General features: G+C 35.3%; 2 non-coding genes across 2 annotated transcripts; one reads left to right on the forward strand and one right to left on the reverse strand.

Moving 5' to 3' along the window:
• Window positions 1–5,232: 5,232 nt before the first annotated feature.
• On the forward strand, window positions 5,233–5,340 carry LOC121216703 (small nucleolar RNA R71). The gene has a single exon (XR_005912883.1). It is a non-coding gene; the product is annotated as a small nucleolar RNA R71 (small nucleolar RNA).
• Window positions 5,341–9,249: 3,909 nt separating this feature from the next.
• Window positions 9,250–9,356, reverse strand: LOC121216469 (small nucleolar RNA R71). Its single transcript, XR_005912651.1, has one exon. It is a non-coding gene; the product is annotated as a small nucleolar RNA R71 (small nucleolar RNA).
• Window positions 9,357–17,395: the final 8,039 nt, after the last annotated feature.

The following is a 17,395-nucleotide window of genomic DNA, read 5'->3' on the forward strand; positions in this document are numbered from 1 at the left end:
TAGGGCAATCTTGTAGCAAGCTACTGAAATGACTTGGGCGGCAAGTATAGATGGAGGAAAAAGTGGTGGCAATATTAGTGTTTTCGGGAACCCTTACAGACGGCACTAATGGGGTAAATTTCTCCTTTTTTTATTTCGAGCCTTGAGCACAAACTGTATTTACAAATTAGACTACTTAAAATAAAATAAACTGATTAGTACTTGGGTCAATTTGACCCCCTTATTAAACATAAACAATTAAAACTAAAATTAAAAACATAAAGAAAAATTTCAAAATTAATTTGAAAATTTATTCTTAAAAGATTACATTAAACTAATTCCTAGGAAAAGTTGGAGGGGTCACAACGGTCCCGCTTAAGTTCCAATCTCCTTAGACATAATTAATTAAATGTACTAATTTAAGAAAATTAATTTCTAATTATTTATTAAAAAGAAGATCATAAAAATTAAGGGTCTATTAACTTGAATATGGTTTTAATTCGCACAACTTCAGCATCCCAATAGTGCTTGAGACGTTAACCTTTAACTTTAAACGTACCTCCATGGTTGTCGTATAATTCTACAGATCCATATGGATAAGCTTTGTAGATAATATAAGGTTCTTTCCATCGGGACTTCAGTTTTCCAGGAAATAACCTTAGCCTCAAATTAAACAACAACACTTTCTGACCTTCTTTGAATTCACTAGGTTGTATATGACTATCTTGCCATCTTATATATTTTTCTTTACACATCTTGGCATTCTCGTATGGAAATAAACTCAACTCTTCCAACTAATCAAGTTGTAACGTCCTCTCATTGGCTTGCTTAAGATCCAAATTTAATTGTTTCAAGGCCTAATGAGCTTTATTTTCCATTCAAGCGGCGAATGACATGTCTTTCCAAAAACTAACCAATAGGGAGTCATTCCTAACAATGTCTTAAAAGCAGTTTGATAGGCCCATAGAGCATCATCGAGCCTTCGAGACCAATCTTTTCTGTTAGGGCGCACCACCCTCTCAAGAATAATTTTGCTTGCACAATTCACCCTTTCAACTTGCCCATTTGACTGTGGGTGATAGGCTGTAGCAATCATATGCTTTACATCGTCCTTGTCAAGCAACCACTTAAGCCACCTATTTGCAAAGCGAGATCCTTCATTGCTAATTATAGCTCTAAGAGTCCCACAATGTGTAAATACATGCTTATGTAGGAATCACATGACTACCTTAGCATCATTTTTTGGGTACGCCTCATCTTCAACCCACTTGGATACATAGTCCACAACTACCAAAATATACTTGTTCCCATAAGAAGAAGGAAATGGGCCTAGAAAATCAATGCCCCATACGTAGAATAGTTCTACCTCCAAAATATTTGTTAAGAGCATCTCGTTCCTCCTTGATATGTTTTCGGTTCTTTGGCATCTATCGTAGTTTTTCACATATGCATATGCATACTTAAACACTGTAGACCAAAAGAATCCTACTTGTAAAATCTTTGCTGCAGTGTGGGAACCACCAAAGTGTCCCCCACTCGAAAATGAATTGTAATGGTACAAAATCTCGTCAATCTCACTTCCTGCTACTCACTTCTTGATTATGTTATCTACACATTGTTTAAACAAAAAACGTATCCTTTTAAAAATAATACTGACTATCATGAAGGAATTTTTTCCTTTTTTCGTACGTTATTTCTCGAGTAATTATTCCATATGATAAATAATTGGAAAAATTAGCAAACGAAGGTGTTTCATAGAATTAACTTACCTCGAATATATGCTCATTAGGAAAATTCTCATTATTTGGAACAAGTGAAGAAGTTACCTCATTTTGTTCCAACCTTGATAAGTGATCGGCTACTTGATTTTCAACACTTTTTCTACCTTGGATCTCAATGTCAAATTCTTGGAGCAAAAGTATACATTGAATTAGCCTTGGTTTAACATCTTTCTTCGTGAGTAAGTACTTAACGATAGCATGATCGGTGAACATTGTAACTTTGGTACCTATAAGATATGAACGAAACTTGTCAAAAGCAAAAACTATAGCAAAGAGTTCTTTCCCAGTTACTTTATAATTGATCTAGGCTCCTGCCAAAGTTCTACTTGCATAGTAGATAGGATGAAAAACTTTGTTCCTTTTTTAACCCGTCACATCTCCAACAGTGAAATCGCTTGCATCATACAACAACTCAAAATGTGAGTTCCAATCAGGTGTAAAAATTATTGGGGCTGAGATTAATAGGCTTTTTAATTTTTTAAAAGCTTCTAAGCATGCTTTCTTAAAATAAAAAACAATATCTTTTTCTAAAAGCATACACAAAGGTTTAGAAATTTGAAAATCTTTTATAAACCTACGATAAAAAGCAACATGGTCTAAGAAACTTCTAACTCCTTTCACACTAACTGGAGGCGGTAATCTTTCAATTACATCCACCTTTGCTTTATCCACTTCAATCCCATTTTTGGAAATCTTATGTCCTAAGACAATTCCCTCATTAACCATAAAGTGGCATTTCTCCCAACTAAGGACAAAAGTTGTCTTCTCACGTCTTTTAAGTATCTTAGCCAAAGTACTCAAACAAATATCATAAGTGTTACCAAAAATAGAAAAATCATCCATACAAACCTTAACAAAATTTTTGACCAAATCAGTGAAAATTGCCATCATACATCACTAAAATGTGGCAGGCGTATTATATAAGCCGAAAGCCATTCACCTAAAAGAAAATGTATCGTATAGGTAAGTAAAAGTAGTTTTATGTTGGTCTTTCGGGGCTACAATTATCTACTTATATCCCAAATATCTATCTAAAAGGCGTTAAAATTCGTTACCTACCAGTTGATCTAACATTTGATCCATAAAAGGTAATGGAAAATGATCATTACAAGTAGCTTCGATCAATTTTATTTACTCAATACAAATTCTCCAACCCGTGACAATTCTCAACCGGATTAGCTCATTACGTTCATTCTCGACAATCGTGATCCCACCTTTCTTTGGTATAGAGTGTACTGGACTTACCCAAGAACTATCTAAGATGGGGTAGATAATTCTCGCATCTAACCATTTGATTACCTCCTTCCGTACTACCTCTTTCATGATATGATTAAGTATCATTTCCCCATCGATTCTACTTTTCTCTCCTTCCTCTAAAGAAATCTTATGCATACAAAAGGAAGGGCTTATACCTCATATGTCAGCTTTGGTCCGCCAATTGCCTTTTTAATTTTCTTTAAAACAACAATCAGTTGCTCCTCTTGGTGTTCTGTCAGTTCTGTTGAAAAAATCATAGAAAAAGTAGAATTGTTACCTAAATAAACATATTTTAAGTGGGACGGAAGTACCTTTAGTTTAAGCTTTAGTTTAAGCTTAGGCTGTTCCTCGATTAACAACTTGGGTTGTGTAAATTCTTGAACTTCCAACTGTAGCGGTTCGAACCGCAGTGGTTGAATATAACTCCTTAGATTGGCTTCCATCAAAGCCATGTTCTCATTACCTTTTTCATCTTCCAAAGGTTTAGACCCTAAAGTGTTCTCCAACGGATCTTTTTTAGAATTGCTCTCCTATTCCATAGAAACTAAGGTTTCTAATTCCTCCAGTATTAAACATTCCTCTGTTGGATCGGTAAATTTCATGGCCTTCAGAAAGTTAAATGTTACCTGGTCGTCTTGAACTCTCATTATGAGTTCTCCTTTTTGCACATCTATCAATGTTCTTCCCGTGGCTAGGAAAGGTCTCCCTAGAATGATCGAAACTTCCTTATCTGCTTCAAAGTCTAACACAATAAAGCTACCAAGAAAAATAACCTTATCACCTCTTACAAAAACATCCTTAATCTTTCCCTCGGGATATGCTAACGAAGGATCTGCTAGTTAAAGTGTCACAATAGTAGGTCTTCATCTATTCCCAACAGTTTGAAAATAAATTTAGGCATCAAGTTGATGCTTTCTTTAAGGTCACACAAAGCTTTATTGCAGTAAGATTCTTTGATGTTATAGGGTATCGTAAAGCTTCCAGAGTCCTTCAATTTTGGAGGTAGCTTGTTCAGTAGGAATGTACTGCACTCCTTCGCCAAAGCTATAGTCTTATACTCACTAAGTCGTTTCTTCTTAGACAAAATATCCTTCATAAACTTTATGTAATTGAACATCTATTCTAAAGCCTCTACCAATAGAATGTTGATGTGCAGTTGCTTTAGAACATCCAAGAACTTCTTGAATTGCACCTCTTGTTTCTGCTTATTCTACTGAACTCTTTGAGGATATAGAACTCTAGGTTGATACAAAAAACTTTTCTGAGGAGATAAATCTGTGAAAGAAGTGTTAGCTTCTCAGAATTTACTAGTTTAGGGTTTACCTCATCAGATTTCGCAGCATCTGATTTTCAATTGTTGGTTGGCTTTCCTCCTTTTCAGTAGGCCCATCTTCAACCACAACCTCCTTGGGTTCCAAAATCTTATCACTTCGTAATGCAACTATCTTGCAATGTTCCTTACCTAAACTCATTGGATTTTCTGTATTGCTTGGCAAGGCTCCTTGTGGCCTACTACGACATTTAGTAGCTAACTGACCCATCTGGTTCTCTAGATTTTTCAGTGTTCTTGCTTGACTTTGAATCAAGGTGTCATCTTTTTCCATGTACGCCTTCAACAAGTTCTCCAAACTGTTTGACGACTCAACTTGAGGTGGGTTGGAGCTTGTTGACTAAACCTTTGGGATTGATTGAGTCTATGCTACATATGATTGTTTGGTCTATTTCCTAGGTTACTTTAGGAAAGTTCGAATGATTCCACCATGATGGATTGTAGAAGTTGGATTCCGTTCCTTGTCTACTTTTATTTTGATACTGATTCCTTACATAACAAACTGATTCGGGGTTTGAAGGGTAATTCTCGAAAAAATGACCATGCCCACAATACACACAGGAAACAACATCATACTGACTTGGTGATTGAGCTGCAAAATTATTTAAACCATTAGTGGTAAATTGTTTCAACATTGAAGAAATAAAAGATACCTAAGTAGAGAGTGAATTCAGGGCGTCCACTTTATGCACTCTAACTACTCGTCTTTCAAAAATTGCTCGATTTGTCAGTCATTGGTAATTGTTGCTAGCAATCCTTTCAATGATCTCGTAAGGCTCGTTATAAGACTTAGACAAAATTGCACCATTCTTAGAAACATCTACCATTAATCTTGTATGTGTGTTGAGACTGTTATAAAATGTCTCCAGTTGGATACAATGAGGAATCCCATGATGAGGAGACTTACGAAGCAATTCTTTGAATCTTTCCCATGCTTCATATAAAGACTCGTCATTTAATTGTTGGAAAGTGGTTATCTCATTTCGTAACTTTACGTTCTTGCTCGGTGGAAAATACTTCACCAAAAACCTTTCTACTAATTCTTGCCAAGTAAATATTGAACTTGGTGGCAACGAATTCAGTCATGCTCGTACTCGATCTTGCAACAAGAATGGGAACAACTTCAACCTTAATGCATCTTATGTCACACAAACTATCTTAAACGAATCACTCACTTCCATGAATAATCGAAGGTGAAGATGTGGATCTTCTGTGGGCATACCAGTGAGCTAGCCCACCGTTTGGAGTATTTGAAACATCACTGGTTTCAATTCGAATTGGGGTGCCTGATTCCTGGATTTAACTTATTGAAGAGTGGCACTACGTATTGTCTTATGGCATGATCCCTATTATTAGTAATAAGGATGGGTTGTGCACGTGATTGACTCTATTACCTTGTCCATCATTTTGATTTCCAAGGTCCATATTAGCTTGTCTTTGATAAAATTTCTCGCGTCTTCTCTGTCTAAATGTCTGCTCAATTTCAAGGTAATAGATCAATGATTCGATCTATGCTCATAAACACCTAATAAATAAATATAAAAGAAATAATAAAGAATAAATTAGTAATGTTAGAAATTAAATAAAAACCAACTTCAAAAATAATTTCACAAAGAATGATTAAGGCAATAGTCCCTGTCAACAACGTCAACACCGCTATAACGTCGTTTGTGCAACTGTACATAGTCATTCAAGTAGTAAGTAAGTAAAATTAGTTATCATCTCCACAGTGACTGTGTATGTTAATTGATTATTTGTAAAATTATAAATTCACAATTTGTTATAAAAACTCAATAATTTGAATGGTGATGTTTAAACTAAGTGAAATTAACTAAATGCAAAGATTGATCCCTAATACATTTCTAATCTATATGCAAATTATCTAAATGTATGAATGAATGAATTTAGCAACGAAAACAATCAACATAAAATAGGCTAGGATAATTATATTAATCAACTCAATTCATTTTCATCATGCTTAACAATGTTCGGAAAACATTCCATGGCAACTCGATCTTTCATGAGTTTTGAAACCAAATTAAGTCCTCTTAGATCTTTTACTTAGTGAAATATGTATTTTACTGATCATATTAAACTAAGGGTTTCTTAGTATTTATGCAAGGTCACAGGGACATTTACGTTTGCAATAGTTTAATGACATAAACCTAAAAACTAAGCACGATAGTAGAGCTAACTAAAGATATTATGAACCTCTAATTTAGTCGGGTTTAATGATCTAAATTGAACATTGTACTTTCCAATTATGCGTCTACTAGCCGTCGTCTAGTTAGGATTGCTCAACTAATCTGAATGCACCCAATCATGCATGAATGAAATACATCTTGATTTTAATTGAAAACATAATCGACTGAGGCACAATGTAAATTGAAAAATATATAGGATTTTTTCTATATAATTCATTACCTTTTTACTTAAATTTATTATTAAAACCAAGTAAATGTTTAATAAATTAATGAAATATGCGAAAATATGAAATTAGGACATAGAAATTATTAAAATGTGATTTTATACTTTATTATATAGTTTTCATGCATAAAATGGCTTATTTTATATTAATTTGGGCATATTATATTTTTAAGCTATAAAGTGGGCCATGCATGATTAAATTAAATAATAAAATATAAATTTATTTTTATAATTCATTTTTAAAATTTCATTAATAAATTTGGCTTTAATTAATTAAGTAAAATGATTAATTAAAGTGGTTAAATTATATTATTTGGTCCTCTAAACTATCTACTATTTTTGGACAGGTTTGAGAGTTTTCTTCTAATTGCAAAAACCGTCCAAATTGGGGACCAAGTCAACCCAATTTTCAGCTGCACATGGATGTCATAAACCATATTTTGGTTTAATTATACAAAGCCCTTGAAGACTTAAAGAAATCAGAGATTTTCCCGAAGATTTACTGATGAACGAGTATTAGTCCTGAGTTGTTGTGGCACTCAAATCGACCAAAAAATCAAGAAAAAATCAGCCACCTTTCCTCAATTCATGGCTAGCCACTCTTGGAGGAAGTTTCAAGGGATGGACACTCTATTTTTAGCAAACTAGTTCCCTTGCCTCACCTATAAATAAGAGCTTATTTCTCTCTTTTCAATCATCCCTCATCTCATCATCTCTCACTCATTCATCATTCTCTAAAACTTTTTAGTTATATTTCCCCTTAATCATCTTTGCATAAGGATTTTAGCAATTAAGCCTCTTAACGAACCCTTGATCGGCCATCTTGGAGAGCCATCAGCAAAGGAGCAAAGCAAAGAAGTGAATGAGCCTCGTTAGTCAGAGTCTTGGGTGACAGCCACTCTGAATTGGGTTTAATCTTTCTTTTCTTTAATTTGATTTGAAGATGTTTGCTATGTGTTCTTTGTTCTTGTTTACAACAATGATAGCTTTTTTTTATTTAAGGTAGGATGATTATTTTAATTAAATAATATTTATTTAATTCATGCTTATAATGTTTGTGCCTCAATCGATCATGTTTTTAGTTAATATCAAGTCTGTATTTTGTTCATACGTGATTGAAATGCACCTAAATTAGCTGAGCTATCCTAACCAGACGACGACTAATGGACGTATAATTGAAATGTGCTTGCTCAATTTAGATCCTAAGGCGATTAAATTGTAGGTTGCATAACAACTATAACCAAGCCCTGTTATCTGCATAGTTTTTAGATTTGTGTGATTAAATTGTTTCAATCCTAACACTTCCCTATTACCTCACACGAATGTTAAGAAACCCTTAGTAAATAAGGATCAATAAAATACGTATTTACTAAGTAATGGATTCTGAAATGACCTAATGTGGTTTCCAAACTCATGAAAAATCGAGTTGCCATAGAATGTTTTTTCGAATGTTATTAAGCTTATTGATAATAAATTGAGTTTAATTAAAGTAATTGTCCTAGTTTATTTATGTTATAATTGTTGAAAATTGTGTTTAGTTTTACTAAAATATATTTCATTCATATAGTTTGCATACTTAGGATAATTTACATTTGGGATCATTGCATTTAGTTTAATATATTTTAATCACCACTTCTCAACTATATTGTGTTTTTATTTACCAAATTATTAATATAATTTTAAAAATTAACTTAGCACAAATACAATCCCTATGGAGACGATAACTCGATACTTACTTATTACTTGATAACGGCTGTGTACACTTGCACAAACCTACGCGTTGCAAGTTTTGGATGCCGTTGCTTGGGATTTTTAACTGTTGCCATAGTCAATTTTTCGTGAAATTATTTATTTTCAATTTGATTTATTTCTAACATACTAACTTATTCTTTTTAATTTTTGTGATTTTTTGTTCAGATGTTTATGAGCATAGATCGAATTATCGATTTACTCCTTATAGACCCTAAAATTGAGTGAACTTTCAGACAAATAAGACGTCAAGAAACAGCTCAAAGACAAGTCGGGATGGACCTTGGAAATCAGAATCAAGACCAAGGTAATGCAGCCGATCATGTACGAAATCATATCCTCATTGCCGATGATAGGGATCGATGCATCAGGCAATATGCTGTGCCACTTTTCAGTTAGATAAACCCAGAAATTAGAAGGCCAGGTATTGAGGTAACCTAGTTTGAATTGAAACTAGTGATGTTTTAAATTCTACAAATGGTGGGCCAATTTAGTGGTATGCCTACGGAAGATCCACATCTCCACCTTTGATTGTTTATGGATGTGAGTGATTCATTCAAGATAGCCGGTGTGACTAAAGACACACTGAGGTTGAAGTTGTTTCCATACTCGTTGCGAGATTGAGCACGAGCATGACTCAATTCATTGCCACCAAGTTCCATATCTACATGGCAAGAATTAGCAGAGAGATTTTTGGTTAAGTATTTCCCACCTAGCAAAAACGCTAAGTTAAGGAACGAGATCACAACTTTCCAACAATTGGATGACGAGTCTTTGTATGAGGCTTGGGATCGATTCAAGGAGTTACTTCGTAAGTGTCCTCATCATGGGATTCCTCATTGTATCCAGTTGGAGACATTCTATAATGGTCTCAATGCACATACAAGATTGATGGTAGATGCTTCCGCGAATGGTGCAATTTTGTCTAAGTCTTATAATAAGGCTTATGAGATCATCGAGAGGATCGCGAGTAAAAACTATCAATGGCCAACAAATCGAACAACTTCAGGAAGACGCATAGCCGGAGTTCATGAAGTTGACTCCCTCACTTTGTTATTAGCTCAGGTATCATCTATTTCCTATATGTTAAAACAATTAACCGCTAATAGTACTAATAATTTTACAGCTCAGCCACCAAGTCTGTTTGAAATAGTTTCTTGTGTGTACTGTGGGAAAGGTCATTCTTTTGAGAATTGTCCATCAAATCCCGAGTCAATATACTATGTGGGGAACTAATATCAAAATAGGAGTGGACAAGGACCCCAGTCCAACTTCTACAATTCTTCATGGCGTAATCATCCTAACTTTTCTTGGAGCAACCAAGGAAATGGACCGAACAATAACTTATTGCAGCAAAGACCCAACCAATCTCAAGGGTTTAATCAGAAAGCTCTAAAACCACCTCAAGCTGAGGCATCAAATAGTTTGGAGAACTTGTTGAAAGCGTACATGGCAAAGAATGACGCTTTGATCCAAAGCAAACCAGAAACACTAAAAAATTTGGAAAATCAAATGGGTCAGTTGGCTACGGAGCTACGTAATAGACCGCAATGACCCTTGCCGAGCAATACTGAGAATCAAAGGAATTTGGGTAAAGAACATATCAAGGTAGTGGCATTGCAAAGTGGTAAGACTCTAGAACCCCGATTAATTGGTATCGAAGATAAACATGTTGAAAAAGAGGAATGTCAACCAGATGTTAAAGTTCCTACACCAAAGGAATTAAAATCTGCAAAGTCTGACAAGGTAAACCCTGGCTTAGTAAATTTAGATATTTTAACATCTTCTTTGGATGTAGAGTTACCTACTCAGAAAAGTTGTCCAGTTCAACTAAAAGTTCCATCACCTCCATATTTGCAAAGGTTGCAGCAACACAAGCAGAAACAAGAGGTGCAATTCTAGAAGTTTTTGGATGTTCTGAAGCAGTTACACATCAATATTCCGTTGGTGGAGGCTTTAGAAAAAATTTCAAATTATGTGAAGTTTATGGAGGATATGCTGTCCAAGAAGAAACGACTGAGTGAGTATGAGACTATTGCCTTGACAAAGAAGTACAGTTCGTTCCTGCAGAACAAACTGCCACCGAAATTGAAAGACCCATGAAGCTTTACTATACCCTGTAACATTGTTGAATCTTACTGTGGTAAAGCTTTGTGTGACTTAGGAGTGAGTATTAACTTGATGCTTAAGTATATTTTCAAGATGTTAGGGATAGGTGAAGAAAGACCTACAACTGTGACGCTTCAGCTAGCGGATTGATCTTTAGCATATCCTGAAGGAAAGATCGAGGATGTTTTGGTAAGAGTCAATAAATTTAATTTTCCTGTTGATTTCATTATTTTAGATTTTGAAGCAGATAAGAAAGTGCCAATTATCCATGGGAGACCTTTCCTAGCCACAGGGAGGACATTAATTGATGTGCAAAAAGGTGAACTCACCATGCGAGTTCAAGACAACCAAGTAACTTTTAACATTCTTAAAGTGATAAAATTTCCTAATCCGGCAGATGAGTGTTCAGTTATGGAAGAGATAGAAACCTTGGTTTCTATGGAAAGCAATTTTGAGGAAGATTCATTGGAGAAAGCCTTAGAGCTTAACCCTTTGGAGGATGAATAAGGTGAAAAAAACAAGGCTTTGATGGAAGCCAATCCGAGAAATTTTATTCAATCCACACGGTTTGAACCGTTGGAGTTAGAAGTCAGAGAATTTGTGCAACCCAAGTTGTCAATCGAAGAACCACCTACACTCGAACTAAAGGTACTTCCTTCCCATTTGAAATATGTTTATTTAGGTGACTGTTCTACTTTTCCTGTGATTATTTCAGTAGAACTAACTAAAGATCAAGAGGAACAACTGATTGTTGTTTTAAAGAAATTTAAGAAAGCAATTGGTTGGACCATAGCTGACATTCGAGGTATAAGACCTTCTTTTTGCATGCATAAAATCATTTTAGAAGAAGGTGAAAGAGCTCAAATTGATGGGCAAAGAAGGCTCAATCTTATTATGAAGGAAGTTGTGAGGAAGAAAGTGATCAAATGGTTAGATGCAGGAATCATGTAACATATCGAAATAGGGCCTAAATGGAACAGTGGTTGTGAAACCATGAATCTAAGATATAAAGTTTATTGTGATTATTTTTTATGATTTACCGATTGATTGGATGCATGAGTTAGAATACCGATAAGAAATTTCAGCGATTGCATGTCTGAATTGCATATTAGGGTTTAATTGCAAAAATGGGTAAATTTGAGCTTTAGATGATAAAGGATTTAATTGAAGTAGAGGTCCTTAAATGGTAATTAGACCATTAGACTTTCATGGACAAAAATGGGCATGCATAGATAAAAATAACTAAAGTTTTAATGAAGGGCATTATAGTCATTTGGTAATAAAAAGAATTAAAAGGGAAAAAGATGGCAAAATGTGCTCGTATCCTTCCATAAGGGCTGAAACTTCAAGGGACTCCATAGCTAGGGTTTCTTCACTTTCTCAAGTTCATAGTAAGTGCATCCAAGCCCCGTTTTTAATTTTTTTACGTTTTTGGAGTCCTCGTAGCTCGGTTTAGCTTATTCTACCATTAATTCATGTTAGGGTACATATTTGGAAAAATACCCATAGGTGAAATGTGTTTATTTTGATGTTTTATGGTAGAATATGAAGCTTGAAATTATGTTAAACAACTTTTTCTAGGCGATTTTAAGTGAAAACTAGTAAAACGACATAATCGGTAAAAATACCTAATGTTCATAAGTAAATGTTAGAGTGAGAATTTGATGTTTCCATAGAAGGGAAAGATGTTCAGCATGTCATAAAACATAAGAATAAGGGATGAAGTTTAATTTCCAAGCTTTGGGGCAAAAGTGTAAATATGCAAAAGTTTAGGGCAAAATCGTAATTTTTCCAAAGTTCGAGTCAAGGATTGTTTTGATGAATGTGCATATTAAATAAGCTAAATTTTCTATTATAGATCAAGAGGAACGAAATCTGGAGTTAGACTGGGAAAAGAAAAAGGGTGATGACTAAGTTGCTAGATTTGATCGTATTTTATACCGAGGTAAGTCTATAGTAAATAAATGCAATATTTCAATAATTATTATTAATTTTGTTATTTTCCAGTAATTATGTACTTATTTCATGAAATTATTTAATGTTGACTCAAGTATGAGATGATAGAGAATCAGTGTTAAAAAGTCCCGTTGAAACATTAGGAATGTATTGGATACAAATGTCATGACATTAGGGGAATAAGATCCCATGTAAGACCATGTCTGGGACATGGCATTGGCATTATTAGGGTTAGGAGAGGTCCCACGTAAGACCATGTCTGGGACATGGCATTGGCACCGAGATGAGAGGTCTCCCGTAAGACCATGTCGGGGACATGACATGGACAACGATATGAGAAATCTCATGGAAGACCATATTTGGGATATGGCATTTGCAGTACAGGAAACATCCCATGTAAGACCATGTCTAGGACATGGCTTTGGCATGTTATTATCAGATAGGAGACCCGAGTATCCTTAGTATTCCAAGTGGTTCAACGGGCTAGTAAATAGACTATGTTACATGAAAGTCCAGGTAAAAGAGTAGAGAATAGATTCAAGTGAGTTATAAGGGTTAAGAATATCTCAGTTATCGGTTGAGAAAGAAATTTCAGCAAGGGAGGAATAAGTTATAATCATGAGTTATTTAAGTAAGCAAGTAAGTGAACAAGTAAGAGAGTAAGTAAAGAAGAAGCAAAGGCCATGATACTTGATGATGATTTATGAGTATAATTATTTATGATAAATTTTGTTAATTACTTACTTGCAAACTTACTAAGATTTACGCTTAGTCCTTTTATTTTCCTTCTTTTTTATAGTATCGGTAAGCCAATTCGGGGATCATAAGGACGACGGAGATCGTTTCACACTATCAACAAACCATCTCGATATTTTGTGATTGAAACGTTTTAAGTTATGGCATGTATAGGGACTTAGTCATTTTGTGTGTGTGTCCTTATGATATGGATAATAAATAGCATGTAAAGAGTCGATAATGATTAGCTATTGAAATGACTATTTAAGAACATGTTTTGGTGTTATGTATGCCTAAATGATAGTTAATACAAAGAAATTATAAAAGAGTAAAAAATTGTAATGGAACAGTTTTTGGATAGCAACATTGATGTGATTTTGAAAAATCACCAAGGATAGTAGAAATGGAATTAGAGAGTGAATGAGATATAGAATTAAAGCTTATTGAGTCTATTTTCACATGAAAGAAACGGTGTAGGCAAAAGAATTTTATATTACAAGATATTTGAATTTTAGTGAGACAAGATCAGAATGGTTTTTAAAGTCCCCTGTTCTGGCTTTAGGAAATCATTAAAAATTGTACAAAAATAATTATGAGTTATAATTTATATGTCCAGATTCCTTAGTGAGTCTATCTTCAATAGAAACAAGCAGACATATGAAGCCCGTACAATAAGATAATTGATTTTTAGTGAATAGTGTTTAGAACCGTCAGACAGTGAAACATGAGAGACTTTAACGAATAAACTGTACTATTTGGCTAACCCAAAAACTCTGAAAATTTTATGATTATAAGATATATGAGTCTAGTTTTAGGGAAAATTTACGAATCTAAATTTTGAGTTTCGTAACTCGAGTTATAATTAAATTAGTGACTGTTAAGCAAATGGACAATTTTATTCTGAATAGTGAAATAAATTATTTTGATTTGTTTAAGTATTCAAAAATTTTTTAATGTTCCTGGTTTGGACCCAAACCATTTTCGTTGCATGTTTTAGGGTCTCGATGGTTCTTTTTAAAGACATATATCTTATAATCATAAAATTTTTATGAACTCTCGTATTTCAAGAACGCCAACGAACATTTTTATATCTTCATTCAGCCCATCCTCGAAGCGTTTACACATGATAGCCTCGGACGAAACACATTCCCGAGCATACCTACTAAGTCTAACAAATTTTCGCTCGTAATCAGTAACCGACATGGAACCTTGCTTAAGCTCAAGAAATTCCTTCCGTTTTTGATCACCAAATCTCTGACTGATATACTTTTTCCGAAACTCAGTTTGGAAAAACTCCCAAGTTACTTGCTCTCGGGGCACAACAGAAGTCAGAGTACTCCACCAATAGTAGGCAGAATCACGTAGCAAGGAGATAGTACACTTTAGGCATTCATCGGGTGTACAAGATAGCTCATCGAGTACCCGGATAGTGTTGTCCAACCAAAATTCAGCTTGCTCGGCATCGTCGCTATCCGTAGCTTTAAATTCAGTAGCCCCATGTTTTCGGATTCTGTCAACTGGGGGCTTATTTGACCTTATTTGGTCAGTTTCCGGAGGTATTGTAGGTGCGGGGGTGGTATTTGTCGGGAATGGAGGTTGTGGAACAGCCGTATTAGTTCGAATGTATTGGTTGAACTAATCATTCATCACGCTATAGAAAGCTTGTCTAGCTTCATCATTCGGGTTACTAGCATTAGGTTGAGAGTCCGCCGGCGCTGTCCCTTGTGCGGGAGCAGGCGGTACACTCTCAAGATCATCAGCTACCGCTCGGTCGGGGTCGGGATCCATTACTATAAATAAACACATTTGCAAATGTCAGAAATCACCACACTATCAAATAATCACATAAAATGGCATGTATAGCTAGACCCAACGCATTACGGTAGTCCTAGAATCGACTAAACTGTAGCTCTGATACCAATCAAATGTAACACGCCGAACCCGAGACCGTCACCGGAGTCGAACACGAGGTGTTAACAGACTTTAAAAAAATAATTTCCCAGACACTGACAATCTGCGTACTAGTCGCTTTAAAAATCATATCTTGAGTTCAGGAACTCGGAATCCAGTTCCGTAAATTTTCCCTGAAACTAGACTCATATTCCCATCTGCATATTTTTTTTTCTAGAATTTTTGGTTGGGCCAATTAGTACAGTTTATTAGTCAAAATCTCCCATGTTACAGGGATCGACTACACTGACCTTTGAGCATTACGACTTGGATATCTCCCTGTACAGGGCTTCAATACTGATGCCGTTTGTTTCTATAGAAACTAGACTCAGAGAGGAATCTATACATATGTGGCTTGACTCATAATTATCTCTGGTTAATTTGTAATGAATTTCCAAAGTCGGAACAGGAAATCCAGAAACTGTTCTGGCCCTGTCTCACAAGAACCTGAATATCTCTTAACATACTATCCGTATGATTGTTTCGTTACTTTCCTATGAAAATAGATTCATCAAGGTTCGTTTACATAATTTATTCACTATTTAATTCCATTCCTACTATTTTTAGTGATTTTCCAAATCTACATCACTGCTGCTGTCAGCATCTGCCTTTAAGGTAGACTTTACCTATTTCATAGTTTCCATGATTCAACTAGCCCTTTTTGCATAAATAGCACAATTTATGATAGTGATTAACCATTCCCATGGCCAATCCTTGTCAAGCATATCCACACCTCTCAATAACCATATCCCTACCAAATGATTATAACATTATACTCAAACATATATAAGCCATTTTCGCATGGCTATCCAAAATTATACAAGTCCAAAGGGTCCATGACCCACAACAATCGGGTAGTCCTGTACATGCCATTTCGAAGTTCAACCAAAATTGTACCAAAAGGGGGGGCTTTGATAGTGTGGGCGACTTCGACTTCAAAATCCCGAGTCCGATAGCTGGAGAACCAAAATCTATAAAACAGAGGATCAAAGAAACGGAGTAAGCAATTTATGCTTAGTAAGTTTTGAGCAAGGAATTCCAGCACAGCAAAAGTATAGCATTCATATAGCTAAACGGATAATTTCATATGCACAAATTTTCGATATCATACTTGCTTCACATTACCAACCCTTATGTACATACACAAAAGATCAACTTAGCCAAAGGCCGGTAGCTCGTTTATCAACTGAGCGAATACTTATTTGTAAGGGCTCAACTAAATTCAAGCACATATGAAACATACCTCAATGTTGGGATGTTTCTAGAGTATTTACTGAAATTTTTACAGCAAGATCATTCATTCCCAAATCACGTACCTTCGGAATTTAACCGGATATAGCTACTCGTTCAAATGCCTTCGGGACATAGCCCGGTTATAGTAACTCGCACAATTGCCTTCGGGACTTAACCCGGATTTAGTAACTCGCGCAAATGCCTTCGGGACTTAACCCGGATTTAGTAACTCGCACAAATGCCTTCGGATCTTAGTCCGGATATGGTCACTTAGCACAAAGCCTTCGGGACTTAGCCCGGACATCATTCAAATAACCATGCACATTTAACAGTAAATCATGGCACATTCGTATTTCATTTTCGTTAACAAAACTCAAACACAAGACACTTATCATTCTTGCAATTTCGGCTCAATAGCCACACACAAAGAGCATGATTTTGGTTTGCTTAAAACCTGATCTAATCAAATCATAATTTAAGCTCTTTTACTCAAGAACTTACCTCGGGTGTTGTCGAACGATTCCGATAGCTATTCGACCACTTTATCCTTCCCTTTATCGGATTTAGTTCCCCTTTGCTCTTGAGCTTAATTAAACAAATAAATTGATTTAATCATTTGAGCATCGAAAAGAGGAACACAAGGCACTTAGCCCATATTTATACATTAGACATTAAAGTCACATATGTACGGAATCATGAATCAAACTCAACATTTTAGCTAATTTTCCCCCTTGGCCGAATTTTCTAAGCCAAGACAAAAGCATCAATATGCTTGCCTCTAACCGAATACATGCAACACCAATCTCCTTCCTATGGCCGAATATGCATGTCTATGTTGGGGCCGATTTCAACACTTAATACATTCTACAAGTATGGTCACTTGTATTGA

The sequence above is a fragment of the Gossypium hirsutum genome, chromosome D04, assembly GCF_007990345.1.
Source record: "Gossypium hirsutum isolate 1008001.06 chromosome D04, Gossypium_hirsutum_v2.1, whole genome shotgun sequence".
Taxonomy (NCBI): Eukaryota; Viridiplantae; Streptophyta; class Magnoliopsida; order Malvales; family Malvaceae; genus Gossypium; species Gossypium hirsutum.